Genomic DNA, 15,866 nt, shown 5'->3' on the forward strand with positions numbered 1-15,866 from the left:
TTACCTGGAGGAAGGGTTCAGGCCTGAAGCACTGATATTATATCTTTAGCTCCTGTGGACGCTGCGAGACTGGCTGAGTTCATCCAGCATTTCTGGGTTTTGACTATAATCACAGTGTCTGGAGACCTTCATGTTTCACAACATTTAATTTACAAACAGCCAAAATCATTATCTTTCATCTTAATTACATTTTTTTTCTTAATGTTGCAGAACTTACAAATAATGAAATGTCCATTTTGGAAATAAAGGGGCTAGCTTATGGAGGAGAGATTGTGTAGCCTGGGACCATATTCATTAGAAGTTAGAAGGATGAAGGGGCCTTGTATAAAATTATGAAAGGACTAGATAGGATTGAAGCAGGGAGATCATTTCCACTTGCTGGTAAGAAAAGAATTAGAGGACAGTGCCACAAGATTTGGGGGAGTAGATTTAAGATAGAAATAAGGAGGAATGGCTTCTCCCAAAGAGTAGTGAAACTGTGGAATTCTCTGCCCATGGAAGCAGTGGAGACAGCCTCATCGAAGATACAGATAGTTAGATTAGTGAATAAATGGGAAATAAATGGGAAATTAAGGGTTATGGGGAATAAGCCTCTATTTTCAAAGGAGATATGTCGAATATTCTATCGAACATTTTCACGTGTACTGTGAAAAGTGCACTCTCTGGTACCTTGCATCGTGGCCTGGTTTGATCATTTGAATACCCGGGAACAAGGAAGGAAGGATGCTGGAAGATACAAGCAGACCCAAGTCCATCATGGGCTCCGACCTCCCATCCATTACAAACATCTGTGCAAGGCGCCACCTCAAGAAGGCAGCCAAAATCCTAATGGACCTCCCTCACCTTGGTCACAACCTCCCCACTACCTTTGGGTCAAAAAAACAGGTTCAGTATCTTTTAGACCTTCTCTTTATCAATCTTTTTTATTGGTTTTAACTTATGCAAAATACAAAGGTACACATGGTAATAAAAATACATAATAAAGTAAATTAATATTGAGGTACAAGTATCAAATAACAATGAACAAGATACATACGTTATTAAATGGAAAAAAAGGGAAAGAGAGAGAAAACAAAACATGTTCCCAAACTAAGAATCAAGCCCTACCCTATGAGGACTGTGGCCAAGTTAAGGAGTCCACTACTATTAACAACTATGGGAGTCATGAAAAAAAAACAAAAATAATTGATCCACACGTTTGGGAAGTAGTTGAGAAAAGGACCCCAAAGAGAAAGAAAGTTAAGATCCATTGCAGTAGTAGAACATTTTTTTCCCCTAGTGACAGACATGCTATCACATCCGACAATCTTTGAGTATTAGCAGGAGGGACAGAGGTAATAATCGTGCCGCCTGTCAAGGTACAAAAATACGCAGCAGAACCACGAAATACAGAACCCAGATTTTACTGAGTCACGCCAGCGGGAATAAGCGATATTAATGTCAGGTAGACCCATTGTCACCCTAGTTAATACCAGAATCTCATTGAAAGGTTCAAGTAAAATGGTTCAATATTTAAGGTATCTTCTGTGAATGCATTTGAGTTCATTGTTACAAGTTCTACTTTAACATGTGTCATTGTGGTCTTTCCTAAGAAATGGAAATGATTGACGTCAAACAGTCATTCACATGTACAAGTTCATTCAAATAGATTTCATTTCTTACATACAAATGAGTTACTAGGCTCTTTCATGCAGTCAAAAAGCCTGAGTGTAAAGGCAGAGATTCTCTGCCCTTACGGCAGAAGATTTACCTCCATGAATGTGCCCTGGCCAGCTCCAAAGCACCGACTGCAATCTCTCTTGAGGGGTCAGTGGCAGAGCGTAGCTCTCCGCATTGCCACCCAGCATGATTGTAAGGCCACTGCAAGTGGCTGGCTTTTGGGGGGGGGGGGGGGGGGGGGGAGAGGGTGCTGATGACATCACGGTGACGTTGTCAGCCCATGACCCATCTCACTTTTCTCTCTCCCCCTCAGGGCAGGGGTGGCAGGCGGGGGCCGTCAGGGCAGGGGCAGCCAGTTACAGCCCCACCGGCTGCTCTGGCCCCCCCCCCGGCACCTCACCAGGCCGCTTATTCACATCTTTTCTTCCATGCTTATGCAGGGGAACACATTGCCTCCTCTGTGCCACTAAGTGCAGATGTAGAGCAAGCAGAGTGGACAGGCATAAAGGTCGGCATGGACGTTGTGGGTCAGAGTAGCCTTTGCTAAATTAAATTTGGACGTACAGCAGGCCCTTTCAGCCCATGAGTCCATGCTGTTCAAATACACCCAATTAACCGACAAGCCCCGGTACATTTTTAATGATGGGAGGAAACCAGCGCAGCCAGAGGAAACCCATGCAGACACAGGGAGAAAGTACAAACTCCTTACAGACAGCGTGGGATTTTAACCCTGGTCCTGGTCACTAGTTTTGTAACCACATGGCGCTAACCGTGCCGCCCTACTCTATGCAGGTATACAGGTATATGCTATGTCAGTTCAGTAATATTAAGAATATTTCTGAACACCATGGAAGATCAAATAGAACACCTGAGCACTTTTAAATTAATCTTACCTCTGAGAAGCATTTGATTTCCCGTTGTGAAGTCCAAGTGACATGAAATGGACTTAAGGAGAAGTACGCTCAATCCCTGATGTCACTGAAGAGAGGAGCCGGATTAAGAACTCATTCCTAATTTATACTTCTATCTATGTGCCAAAAGACACTGGAAGCAGTTTCTGTAAGATGTCAAGAAGGCAGCAAACTTTCAATGCTCTCAGATAATGATACTCCTTTCCTACAAGACTTCAACTGTTCAGGTTGTGTGGTTCAGGAGCATGGAAGCTTACTATATCTGCGATTGGTGCATTATTTAGATAGAACTTCAATAGCACAGGCATTTGTTTCTATCAGTTTATTGACTAAATAAAGACATTAAATGCATTCGCTTTGCAAGAGTTTTTGTATTTCCATTTCAAAGCAAACAAAACACACAGAATTCCAAATTGCACAGATTCATAGTTTCAAATGTAATTTCAAATCTCTCTATGTACTGGATATCGTTCCAGTATATCCAAGGATGGTAAATTCTGAATCATCAGTACCTTCAGCTACTCACATTTGCAATGTTAACTGTGCATTTGCCGAATTCTTGAAAAAATAATCCATATGCCTTTCAGGAAAGGAAAGCTTTCCCCTTGCCTAAAGTTTGACGCAGACCCATAAAACTCTGGGTGACTTTTAACTACCTTTTGAAATAGTCAAGCAGACCGTGCAGTTCAGGGGTAACTAGGGATGATCAGTGATATTGTACCTATGTACATCCCATGAATAAGTAAATAAAAATTGTGACAGGACAGCAGAACCTAACAGATCCACAGAACTCTGGAGAGCCTTTGCCACTCATCACAGTTTAGAACATAGAACATTACAGCTCAGAACAGGCCCTTCGGCCCTCAATACTGTGCCAAACCATATATATCTACCAAAAAAAGCTAAACCCTCCCTATCTCACTACCTTTATTTTCCTTTCATCCATGTGCCTGTCTGAGAGTCTCTTAAATATCCCTAATGTTCCAGCCTTCACCACCGCCCTTGGAGCATAGTACATCGTGAAAAGGGAAGCATCCTTTAAGGTTTGAAAGTCTTTCTCTTTCCACAGTTACCATTTTATGCCTCCAGTGTTCCCAGAATTTTTCTGCTTATATTTGCATTTTTAATGTTGCAGGCAGTGCTGATGGTCTTGGTTTCCATGAGTGGAGTGGCCCGGACTGGAAGTTTTACTGTTATGTTTATGTAACAGCACAATCAAGGAATTTTGCCGCTACACGGGGCAGTCTAAAAAGGAATGTGCAAGAATTTGGAGTCAATTCCTGAACCGCGATTTATCCTGCAGGACCCCTACTACTTTTTGGAGGAAGCCTGCAGTGTAAATTGTACCAGAAAAATTCATTGACGGCCATCCACTCTACTGTATGTCCATCCACCAGGATTGCTGCACTCAGGTACTTGCAGTCTAAAAAGGCACCCAGTGTGAACGACCACATTTCCTTTCTGTAATTTTCTTGACATTGCAGTCTGAAAACTATAAATGCTCTGCCTTGATTAGCCAATAATTTGGACCAGTGCACAGCACGTGGTCTGCAGATAGGTAGAAGTGTCCTCAAGATGATTGCTCATAGTCAGCTATATCAGGAAGTGAAGAAACTGTAATCAAGTCAGCAACATATTGATTGGTTATGGAACACCTCAGCCTTTCCTCCCAGAGGTACCTTTCCAACCCTAAAGGTAATGGCTTATTACAGTACCAAGAGGCAGTGGGCTCCAGTGACGCACCAAATTGATGCCAAAGTTCTCTGGTGGTTTAACATTGAAAATTGCTCTACTGTGTAATAATACCATAATTGATTTGATTCTGGTCCCCCATCCACTTTTCTGCTGGTTAGCCATAACGCAAACACTTCTTGTCATCCAAAAATTCACCTTGAATATATATTAGAGTCTGATTCTGCTTCAGGCAGAATCATTCCTCTCTGCTCAGGTTCAAGTTCGACGTCACTCCTAGTTTTACAATGAAAGCAGTGATGGACTTGTGAAGTGAGTTACCGGACAGCATTATTTGGTTCAGGGCAATTGAAAGGATTTCTGCAGAGAGAAGTGGTCTCTGATACAAAACAGACTTCCTCCAAACAATGACCTGGTCCTACTCACAAAAGACTCGACATTACTCTCAATGTTTTCATAGAATTAACCAACACCAATGGAATGATAAACACAGATCAAGGAAATATAGTCAAACGAGAAAGCCTCCAGATGCTGTGATTGTACTTTGCACAAAAGTGCTCGAGAGACTCAACACGTCACCCTGCATCCTTTATGTAGCAAAGATGCATAACCAACATTTTGGACTTGAGCCCTTCTTCAAGGTACAAGCAAAAAGCAGACAGGTTCCTGAATAAAATGGTGGGGGAGTGGGGCAGGGGGAGGTGTGAAGGCACAAGAGAAAAAAAGCTAAGAAGTGATAGAGAGAGGGAGAGCGCAGTGAATTGAGAGGGAAGGAGATAGAGGGCTGGAGGAATAGAGACAGAGGATGGAGAAGCAATGGAGATGGAGGAATGGCCTAACAGAAACTGGAGAAATTGATATTAATGCCATCCAGTTGGAGAGTGCCCAGACAAAATATTAGGTGTTTCAGATGGCTTTGGATTGACACTGCACAAGTGATAGACAGACAGGTCTGTATGGGAGTGGGGCACATATTCAAAATAGTTGGCCACTGGGAGACCCCTGTCTTTGATGTGGACAGAGTGAAGGTCCTCAACAAAACAATCTCCCAGTCTGTGTCCAGTCACTCTGATTTAGAGAAGACAGCAACAGGAACACTGGATGCAGTAGATGACCCCTGCAGATTCACAAGTGAAGTATCACTTAACTTCCAAGGACTGCTTAGGGCCCCGAATGGTGGTGAGAGAGGAGTTGTGGGAACAAGTGTGGTATTACATGTGTCACAGGGTTAGGTACCAAGGGAGCAGTCCCTGCAGAAGGCAAAGAGGCAAGATGTGTCTGGTGGTAGGATCGTGTTGTAAGTGACGGAAATTGTGGATAATAAGTTGGATGGTGGGGTGGTAGGTGAGGACAGGGAATCTTGTGAGTGGGGGGGGAGGCCAGGGCAGATGTGCAAGAAATGAAAGAGATGTTGGTAAGGGCCAAGTTGATAGCGATAGAGGGGAAGGCATGTTTTTTGATGAAGGAGGGCTGCTCAGATGCATTTCAGATGGACTGAAAGGCCTCACCCAGGGAGCAGATGTGAGAGAGGAATTAAGAGAAAGGAATAGAATCCTTACAAGGGACAGGATGTGAAGAGGTGTAGTTGAGGTAATTGTGGGATATAGTGGGTTTATATAAAATGTCTGTAGAAAGTTTGTCTCCTGGGATGGAGGCAGAGAGAGAGAACTGCAGCAATCCATTATTCCCAAAGAGTTCAGGACAGCCATCATCGTCACGGTACCCAAGGAGACATTAACAAACCTCAATGACAACCACCTTGTGGCGCTGACCTCCACCATTATGAAATGCTTCAAACGTCTGGTGATGGAACACATCAAAGTGCACCTCCCAGAGATGCTGGACTCACTTTCATTCTCCTATAGAAGAAACAATTTCCATAGAAGATGCTATAGCCTTGTCGCTTCGCTCCTTCCTGGCCCACCTGGCGAATGATGCTTCATATGCCAGGCTGCTGTTCACCGACTTCAGCTTAGTATTTAATGCAATAATTCTGCGGAGGTTGGCTGAGAAGTTGCCCTTGCTGGGACTCAACACCTCTCTCTGCAATTGAATCCTAGACTTCCTAACAGAAAGACCGCAGTCTATCCAGGTCAGGAGATCGAGCACTGACACGCTGAGCACTGGTGCACCTCAGGGCTGGGTGCTGAGCCCACTCCTGTACACGCTACTGACCCATGACTGCATCACCAGATCCAACTCCAACAATGTTATCAAGTTTGCAGATGACACAACAGTAGTTGGCCTCATTAGCAACAACGATGAGTTGTATTATAGAGAAGAGGTGGAAAATCTCATGATATGGTGGAAGAGGAACAACCCAAGTCTCAACCTGGACAAGACAAAGGAGATGATTGTCAACCTCAGGAGGACAAGGAATGACCACGCTCCACTACACATCAACAACTCTGTGGAAGACAGAGTGGAGAGCACCAAGTTCCTTGGAGTTCACTTAACTAGTGACCTGTCGTGGACACTCAACATCTCCTCACTTGCCAGGAAGGTTCAACAGTGATTGCACTTCCTGAGAAGACTAAAGCAGGAAAAGTTAGCGGCCATTTTTTTGTCAACCTTCTATAGGAGCTATCTACCAGGATCATTGTCTGAAGAGGGTGCAAAAGTCATTGAGGACCCCTTCCACTTTGCATACATCATCTTTCAGCTGCTCCCATCAGGAAAGAGATACAGGAGGATCAGAGCCAGCACCACCAGGCTGAGGAACAGCTTCTCCCCACGGGCAGAGAGAATGCAGAACAAGGACTACCAATACTTGTCCTGCATATGTATTGTTTGTCTGTATGTGTTATGTCTGGTTGTGTATTGGCATGTTTTGTACTGAGGACCAGAGAACACTGTTTTGTCAGGCTGTACTTGTACAATCAGATGACAATAAACTTGCCTTGATTTCATGAGCATTTTACTGAAATTTGCAAATGAATTGAACAAGGTCATCTTGTTCCACCTTTTCTTTATCAGCCCTGTGAAAAATTGAGAGATCAACATTCCAATTCTTCATGCTCATTTATCAATCCATCACTGTACTCTCAGCTACCAAAGCCCTCAACTCCGGAATTCCATCATTAAAGCTCTCCATCTTTCCTTCCTTCTTTGAAATCTTTCATTGATCAAATCTCAATCTTTATTTGTCCTCATTCTAGATTGTACAATCAGATGATTAAAAGAACTCGACTTGATCCCTCAATCTGAGTCCAGTCCCACTTGAGACTGGTAACAGATTGCAGGGATTGCATTGTTGAACACATTATCTGCTGCAACAGCAAGAACATCCCAGTGGCCAACCACTTCAATTCCACTCAGATATGTCTGTCCATGGCTTTATGTACTCGTAAATTGTAAGAGCAACAACCTTATATTCCATCTTGACAATCTCCAACCAGACAGCATTAATATCAACCTCCAATTTCTGTAAAATGCCTCCCTTAATCTCCCTCATCCCCCTATCTCTCTCCCTCCAGCTCCTCATCCTCTTCCCTTCCTTCTGTCAGAGAGGTATTTTTCTTAGCTCTCTGCCTTCTAGCTCCCTCTTTCCTTTCTCTCTCCCCCTCCCCCTCCACAACTACATCTACCTGTTGTGAATGATTCTATTTTAAGTCATCTACAACACCAGTTATTAAGGAAAAGCACCATTGATTTTCTCTTTATTAAAGACAATATTCCCTAGCCTTAAAACCAACATTAGAAAAAAAACAGTTCATGTTTACTGAATGCAGACTCACTGGCTTTTCCAGACAGCTAAATTAGCACTTGAACTAACAGTTCGAGGCCACTTTAAATTGTGCATTGTTAAAGAAGCATTAACTGATTAAGCGATCTGACACAATCCATTTCCATTTGATTACTGACTTGCCGATAGCGATCTGCCAAAATTTGTATGTGAGGTAGAAACATCAAACATCGCTGTAATATGGCAATGAAAGTTCCTTTGCTTTGTGGGTGTTAAGGAAAGGCTTCCTTTGCTTTGTGTGTCTTAAAGATTTGATTAACTCTCCAAGACTAATAATTAGCATTTGATAATTAAATCTTAACCCCAAAGTACACAGAGCATATATGTTCGATATGTATTGAAGGCAAAACATCTAGACATTACCTCAACTGTTTTTCAGACATGAAACCTAAACAGAATTAACTGATAATATGGGTAACTGTTTGACATCAGTGATTTACATTTCTGAAGAGAGAACCACAATGACAAGGAGCTGTAACAATATACCTCAAACAAATTCAAAGAGATATGCTTATCAACTTTTAAGAGATATGCCGCCAAAATATGCCATAAATACAGTACCATTTCACTGTGATCTTTGAGTGATGGTCAATATTAATAAGGTGATGCTGTCTACCTGAACTTGATGCACCTCAATCCCACTAGCGTAATGTAATACATCTGTATTTTTTATTCTGTGATTCTGCCATGTATTTTGTTCCTTGACAGCGTGAATCAACTATCATACTGTCACATGCTAGCCTGTGCTCCTCTCTGCCTTCTTATCTGGGTGCCTGCTTGATATTCATCATTCCAGAAGAAATCTCAACTGCCTTTAGCTTTCCATGGATGCTACAGGATCTGCTGAGTTTCTCAAGCACCTTTCTCTTTCACTGTAAACATGTGCCCATCAGTACACCCCTGCCCCAAGGGAAAGACAATGACTATTCATCTATTATTAGGTATTTATTCATAACTTGAAGGAGGGCTCGGGCCCAAAACCATCAAGCTTCTATATTGTTACCTCGCATGGATGCTGCAAGATCTGCTGAGTTTCTCTAGGATTTCTCCACTTTTTAACTACAATCACAGCATCTGCAGACTTTCCTGTTTCACCTAATGTATGAACGTTGAACAAATCATCACCTGCTAAAATATATTTTAGGCGTCTGCTCTTGTTATCATGGCTAACAAAACAAAAACTGCAATGTATGCTGTAAATCTTTATGATTGGTAGTTCATTCAAATCCACTAATATACTGTGCAAAGATAACATATATTTTATTACTGAGCCTTCAGCATAGTTAAATATCTCAAAGTATTTCTGAGGAACATATTTAATTTCAGGTGGAATTCTTCATATACATGGAATGTAGTAATACATCCAATTCACCAGAGTTCCCTGCCATCCTTTGTTAGTGGTGAGGTGAAGGAATGGTGTGGGCATAAATACCAATAAAGGTCACAGAAGATTTAATAGAGTTTAATCCTCTCAGCTCAAAGATGATTATCTAATTATCTAATAAATTGATGCTTCTAGATTCAGTTATCAGGGAGCTCATCAGATTTTATCAAGTAGTTTGTCTAGGTATTAAGTTTGCCAATTAACTGTGAATGTTTTCAGTTTTAACTCTCTACCTGCTCCAAAATTCATGTCCTGTTTACTCTCCCCTGGATATCAGCATTTCCCCACATATTCATTTTCAGCTTCACCTGCTCCAGAAAAAAAAAAATTAAAATATTCTCTCAATGGAAGTTTCCACTGAGTATTGTCCCTGAGCCCACAGTCATTTTAGGATGTACAACGTAGGATTTGCCTGTGGGAGTGGGTGCAAACTCGGCTTGTTCAACATGTTAGCAGGAGCCTAATTCGATGTCTGCAAAGCTATTTTCAATCTCAACAAATCTGATGGTTTTCTTTATGGATTTCAGGGCAAATTCTGAACCTGCTACTTTTAAGAATAACACTGTAAACTGCAGCATGAAATGGTTTAATCACAATGAGCTGGTGTAAAAAAAATAAAGCACAAAGGCTGGTAAAAGACCAATTTTGATGACTGCATGTTCACTTGTAAACTGTACTTGAAGCTCAGGCTTCATGTGATTGCCAGAGAGAACTTCTGATACATATATTGACAAAAATATTTGAAGCATTGTAGCAGTTACAGAAATAATGATTTCTTCACAAAAATGCTGGAGAAACTTAGCAAGTCATGAAACATTCTTTATGGAGCAAAGATAAAGATAACCAGGCCTGAGCCCTTCCTCAAGGTCTGAACTAAAAGCAGACAGGCACCCAAATAAAATGGTGAGGGAGTGGCAGGGGGAGAAGCAGAGGGCCAGAGGTAAGAGGTAATAGGTGGATAGGGGTGGGAGGACATGAGGAAAAAGTTTGAGAAGTGATAGGAAAAGGAATAGATCTGATTGGAGAGAGTGGGGGAGATGGGAGGCTAATGGAGTATTGGAGAAGTCAAAGAGGGGAGGTGGAAGGTTGTGGAGGTCAAAGAGGAGTTGGGGGAGAGATGAGAGGGTTTGAGGGCTGGGATGGGAAGAAAGGAGGAGCTCAGAGGAATAGATGGGATGAGTTGGTGTGAGGAGATAGAGAGGAGTCAGAACTGTGAGGATGAGGTAGTGGGATCCAACAGTGGACCATTTCATGGAGTCAACCTTGGCCTGAGGCGTAGTGTTTGCTGGTCGATACACCTTCTGCAACGTATTAGAGGGGAAAATTTGGAAACTGAGCTGCATGCCAGAAAAGGGAGGTCAAATCAGTACTGACATTAAAAAGGTGGCCTAAATAACACCCATGATATTTACAATAGGTGGAATAAATTGGAGGAGATGGGCAGAAAATAAGGAAGTGCAAATTCAGACAGAGATGACGGGCATGCTGTGGACCATTGAGCATTCCTGGAGAAGATGAAGAGTTGCTGTCCCTGAAATGGGGATATTTATTTTAGTATTTTTTTGTCCAGAGGGAGGCTGATGTGGGGAAAACTTGAGCAAAGGGAGCAGTAAAGATTATTCCTGGTCCACAGCAGTTGCTAGATTTCTGAAGATTCAACAAAATTACTAGAAAACCAAGGGAGAAGAATGAAACCGAGATTAACCAAAATTTCAGGCCTGGATCCTTCATCGAGTACATTTCCTCTGGCTGCTATGTGGCCTGCTGAGCTTCTCCAGCACGTGTGTATTGTATTTTACCCCAGCATCTGCAGAGTTACTTGTTTAACTCAAATCAGAGGTTTCTCGTCTCAATAACACAATTCACATGCCTGGTAGGAAAAGGCTATCTAAGGTATGTTAGAGGTAGTCTGGGTTCATTTGAGAATTTTTTTACAGTCTTCACATCCAGTCTTCAAAATGTACTGGGGTTGTATTTTGGCAAATTACACCCGACTGACATACAACCCCAGTACATTTTGAAGACTGGATGTGAAGACTGTAAAAAAATTCTCAAATGAACCCAGACTACCTCTAACAAAAGGGTCCTTTACTGTGCTGTATGTCTAATTCAAGCCCAAGTCATCTGCTCTTGGATGCTGATTAAATGAGAAGTCTACAGACGCTGGTGAACTAGAACAACACAGAAAAGCGCTTGAGGATCTCAGCGGGTCACACAGCATCCACAGAAAGCAATAGATCCATCTGCTTATTCAGGAGTTTGCCGAATCTTTGGCATCCCTGATAAAGGGCTCAGGCCCAAAATGTCGACTGCTTATTGCTTCCCATGGATACTGCATGACCTGCTGAGTTCCTTCAGCACATTTATTTCTTGTTTTCAAATGCTGAACCTGTCTGCATTTTGTGACATTCACTCTTTGACACTGAAGAGCTAAAGACTTGTGCCTTTGTCATTTATTTACATTTGGGGTGAAGCATCATTTGCTGTTTCACGCAGAATCAACATTATGGATGCTTTATAATCATGAAGGATCAGCAACATGATAAAAATGGGCACCAGACCATCACTTCCATCCCGCTTCTTTGATCCGCACTGTGAGAAATGCTCGCAATGAATAGACTTAACATTCAATTCCCCATAGCTCAGAAATTGATGCAGAAATTAAACAGTATCACGTGAAGTAAAATTTAGTGGAAAAACATAAATTATAAGTATTTGAAAGAGCAGATTAAAACTTTCCTTGAAAACAGTTTAGCTTCAGTCGTGGGAAGGAACCAGGATGAGTAGTTCAGGAGCTGATATCAGTGAATCTCTGTTCTATTTGTGTTATCATGATAATCTTTTGTTGCTGCTTTGTAGACTTTATTGGTTGAAAATCCCTTGCAAGTAAAGAACATGTCAGAGTTTAGCAATGTGAGATCCATGAAAAACAGTAATTTTGCATTGGAATTGTAAGGCTTAGTTGTTTCCAAGTATCAATCAGCAGGGAAAATGTCGAGCATCCTTTACAGAACAGGGACACACAAATGAATCTCCTTCAGTTTTCTGATGCCCATTGATCCCTGACTCATACTCCATAAATTTCCCGTTATACATAGACTATCAGGTACAAGTCCAAACAAATCAATAAAGATCAAGAAAGTGGCCGTCCTCCTTTAAATATTCAACTGCCATAATAAACAATTATTATTCAATCATGTAATGAAATGCAGGTGGCAATTATTTTATTTGTGGTCCATTTCTAAACAGAAATCCTCCTAACCTGGCAATATCCATCTAGTCTAAGTGGAATGCACAATGGTTATAACTTACGTTCACACATGCTCAGTTTTCTGTTGGTTTAGCAATTATAGTATAACCATAAACTCATTAATTTTAAAAATCAAATGCTTTTTTTAATTACCCAAGAGCCACAAAAAGAAAATGTCACTAGAAAAGCCACAATCCTAAACCCCTAAAATCAGAGTTAATAATTAATGTATCCTGGCACCTTTTGAAAAACAACATTTACAACCCACTTTCATTTCTGTAAATTCTAGTCTTAATTGATTATGAGATAATCTCAGTGAACACAGGATTGTCATCCAGGATGATGGTCCCTCCAAATCTGAAGCTAAAGGTGGTGAATTTTAGTTTGGCTTTTTCGTCGCAAAAATATTGTCATCCCTGTGGACAGGAAAATGAAAGCATGAAGTTACCATAGTAACTGCTTATCAGAACATTCGTCAGAAATGCTGGAAAAAATATCAGCCTTGAAGATTCAATGAATTATGTATGTTTTAATGGGCTTTGAAATTATGATTGTTCAAGTCTAACTACTAGAAACACTGAAGAGCATACAATATGTTGGTTATTTATAGCTCACATCATTGGAACTGATAATTAATCTAATATATTGATTGCTGTTCCATTACTTAAGGGGGATGGGGGTGTTGTTATTCAGAACTGATAGAAATAAAAAACGAACACAATCTTCCAAATTTTTAACCATGGTTAAATGAGTCAGAGGATTGTTGATTGAAACCCATCCTTAACCCAAAAATGGTTAACACCTGCAGATCGAAGGAGATGCCATCTTCCAAATGAATGAAGAACTTGGGCAAATCTGTCACTTTGGGCAAACCTGAAAGATTCCATGGCACTGTTGGGGAGAAGGTGAGTGGAATCTTCCATGCTGCCCGAAATTTATTCCCCATTCAACAAAACAAGAGCAATGGTCTATTGATTCCATAAGCAGCAAAACGGTAATAAGAGTTGATCAGTTTTTAAGGAGTATCAAATATTGGACAGTGAGGAAAAGTCTCCTGCTCTTGTTTCGAACAGTGTCACAGATTACAATGGACAATTATTTTTTTCCCCCAAAAAAGGTTTGATTCCTGAATAAAAATTGAGGAGTATTATAGACAACTTCAAGCTGAGCACAAAGATAATTTCAGATTTGCTGCATCACGCAGGAAGTTGGAGAAATCTGCCACTGATTTTCATTTGTTCTCAGCATCAGATGCCTTGCATATCAGTGTCCAAAAATAATCGGCCAGCATTGACGGATTCCAGATGCGCTGATACCGCTTTTCCATGGTCGCGATGTCCTGGCGAAATGCAATGTTCATCACTGGCTGCACCAAGATCAGCAGGGAAGAGGTCCAAGTGCAAATGCAGATAATGAATTTTCAATGACATGTTGCACTTCAAGGCTTTGTCTGCTTGAAGTAGACTTAAAATATGACAGTAAAATCACAAAAATAGGTTATATCTAAAAAAAAGCTGCATGTGAAAGGAAATTTTAAAGATTTTTGTGATCAGCAACCCAAAATCTATAAAATACACCCAAAAGTGTTCAGGAAGCAAAATCTTCATTGTCCAGTGTTATCAACTCAAAAACATCAAGTCCACAGTTGATACCACATTTATCCAAAGCTCTTGGAGGGCAATCTTGCTGACCTTCAGTACCCAGGATATATAGCAATGAGCAGTTCTCACTCAGGCTTCACATTCCTGGCTCCACCTCCAGATGGACAATTACATATGGCTGAATTTTCATTGGATGTTTTATGTCTCAGATTTTCAAAGACATCTTAAAAAATAATTTGAAGTAATGTAAATTATTTCACTTTTTTAAAAAACTTTATTAATAAAATATTAAACTGCAAGTAATAAATTTATCTAAATGGATCATGTTGTTCCCCCATCTTATCTGGCAAAGACAGTACAGATAGCTTAGGGTTTGTGCAACGTTGATACAGCGCCAGCAATCGGGACCGGGGTTTGAATCATGTAGTCTATAAGGAGCTTGGACATTCTCCCTGCGTCTGTGTGGGTTTTCCCCGCGAGCTCTGGTTTCCTTCCAATATTCAAAACTTACTGGGGTGTGGTTGGTCAATAAGAAGGCATGGCCTCGTGGGCTGAAGGGAGATGTCCAAGTTTAGAATCAGAGGCAGATTTTGGAAAGATGCTTCTCTGGTTGCACCCCCCTTCAAATCCACTGATAGAGCAAGTGACAGATGTGGTGACATCTGTTCCTTAGTGCGTCTAGTACATTCTAATCCCTCCACAGATTCTAATCAGACCGGTTTTGATATTTCCAGTTTTTTTTTTAATTATTTATTCCCTTCCTGTATTCTGGTTTTCTTTCACTTTCCAGACAGTAAGTGCAAGTCTTCAAAAAGGCAGGCAGTAGTTCTCATTTTAGACTAGCAATAAATATTTACTCTTCAAAGTGAGAAATAATATTTTTTGTAAGATTGTCTAACATTGTATATTTTCATCATTGTTCTAGAATTCTAGAAGAGAAAATAATCAGTGTGTTCAAAAAGAAGGAACACAGGAAACACAAATAGCAAGGAAAAACTAAAAGAAGAAAGAGATCTTTAGATTTATTTAGTGTTGCCTTTGAAGCCAATTAAATGCTTAAGAAGTTTGGTTATAACACAGGTTATGTATATCAATGATGCTAATTTTAAAACTGGAATTTGTGTGTCCTAAACATAAATATTTCCAAATCATATTTAAGCAAACTCAAACATTCACCAAATTCCTCCCCCCCTCAAGCCTCTCCCCCAATTATATTTTTGGGCACTACCAGTTGCCCCAATAATTGCAATGACAAAGACTTGAGGGGAACAATAGGCTTTATTGCACAGAAGACTTGAGCTCGCCTGGATCCAAACTAGGGAAGTGCAGGGAAGGGAAAAGTGGCCTGACCTTTAAGGCTTGGGTCCCAGGGGAGGAGTCCAGGTAAGAGTGTCATCAAGGGGCAGGCCAGCCTGAGCCAATTAGCATACACAATCCACACCATTACAGATATCCACTGCCACAAAGTCAATGGAGAGGATAAGGTCTCCTCCTGATTTCAGTTACTTTCTTTCCAACCTTCAGGTTGAAATTAAGAGGTGCCCATTTGAAAATTTGTACTTGGTGTATGTGAAGATAATTGAATATGGCTGGTTCCAAAATAGTCACTTCGCCTCTCTAATTG

The sequence above is a fragment of the Narcine bancroftii genome, chromosome 11 (genome assembly GCF_036971445.1).
Source record: "Narcine bancroftii isolate sNarBan1 chromosome 11, sNarBan1.hap1, whole genome shotgun sequence".
NCBI classification, from domain to species: Eukaryota; Metazoa; Chordata; class Chondrichthyes; order Torpediniformes; family Narcinidae; genus Narcine; species Narcine bancroftii.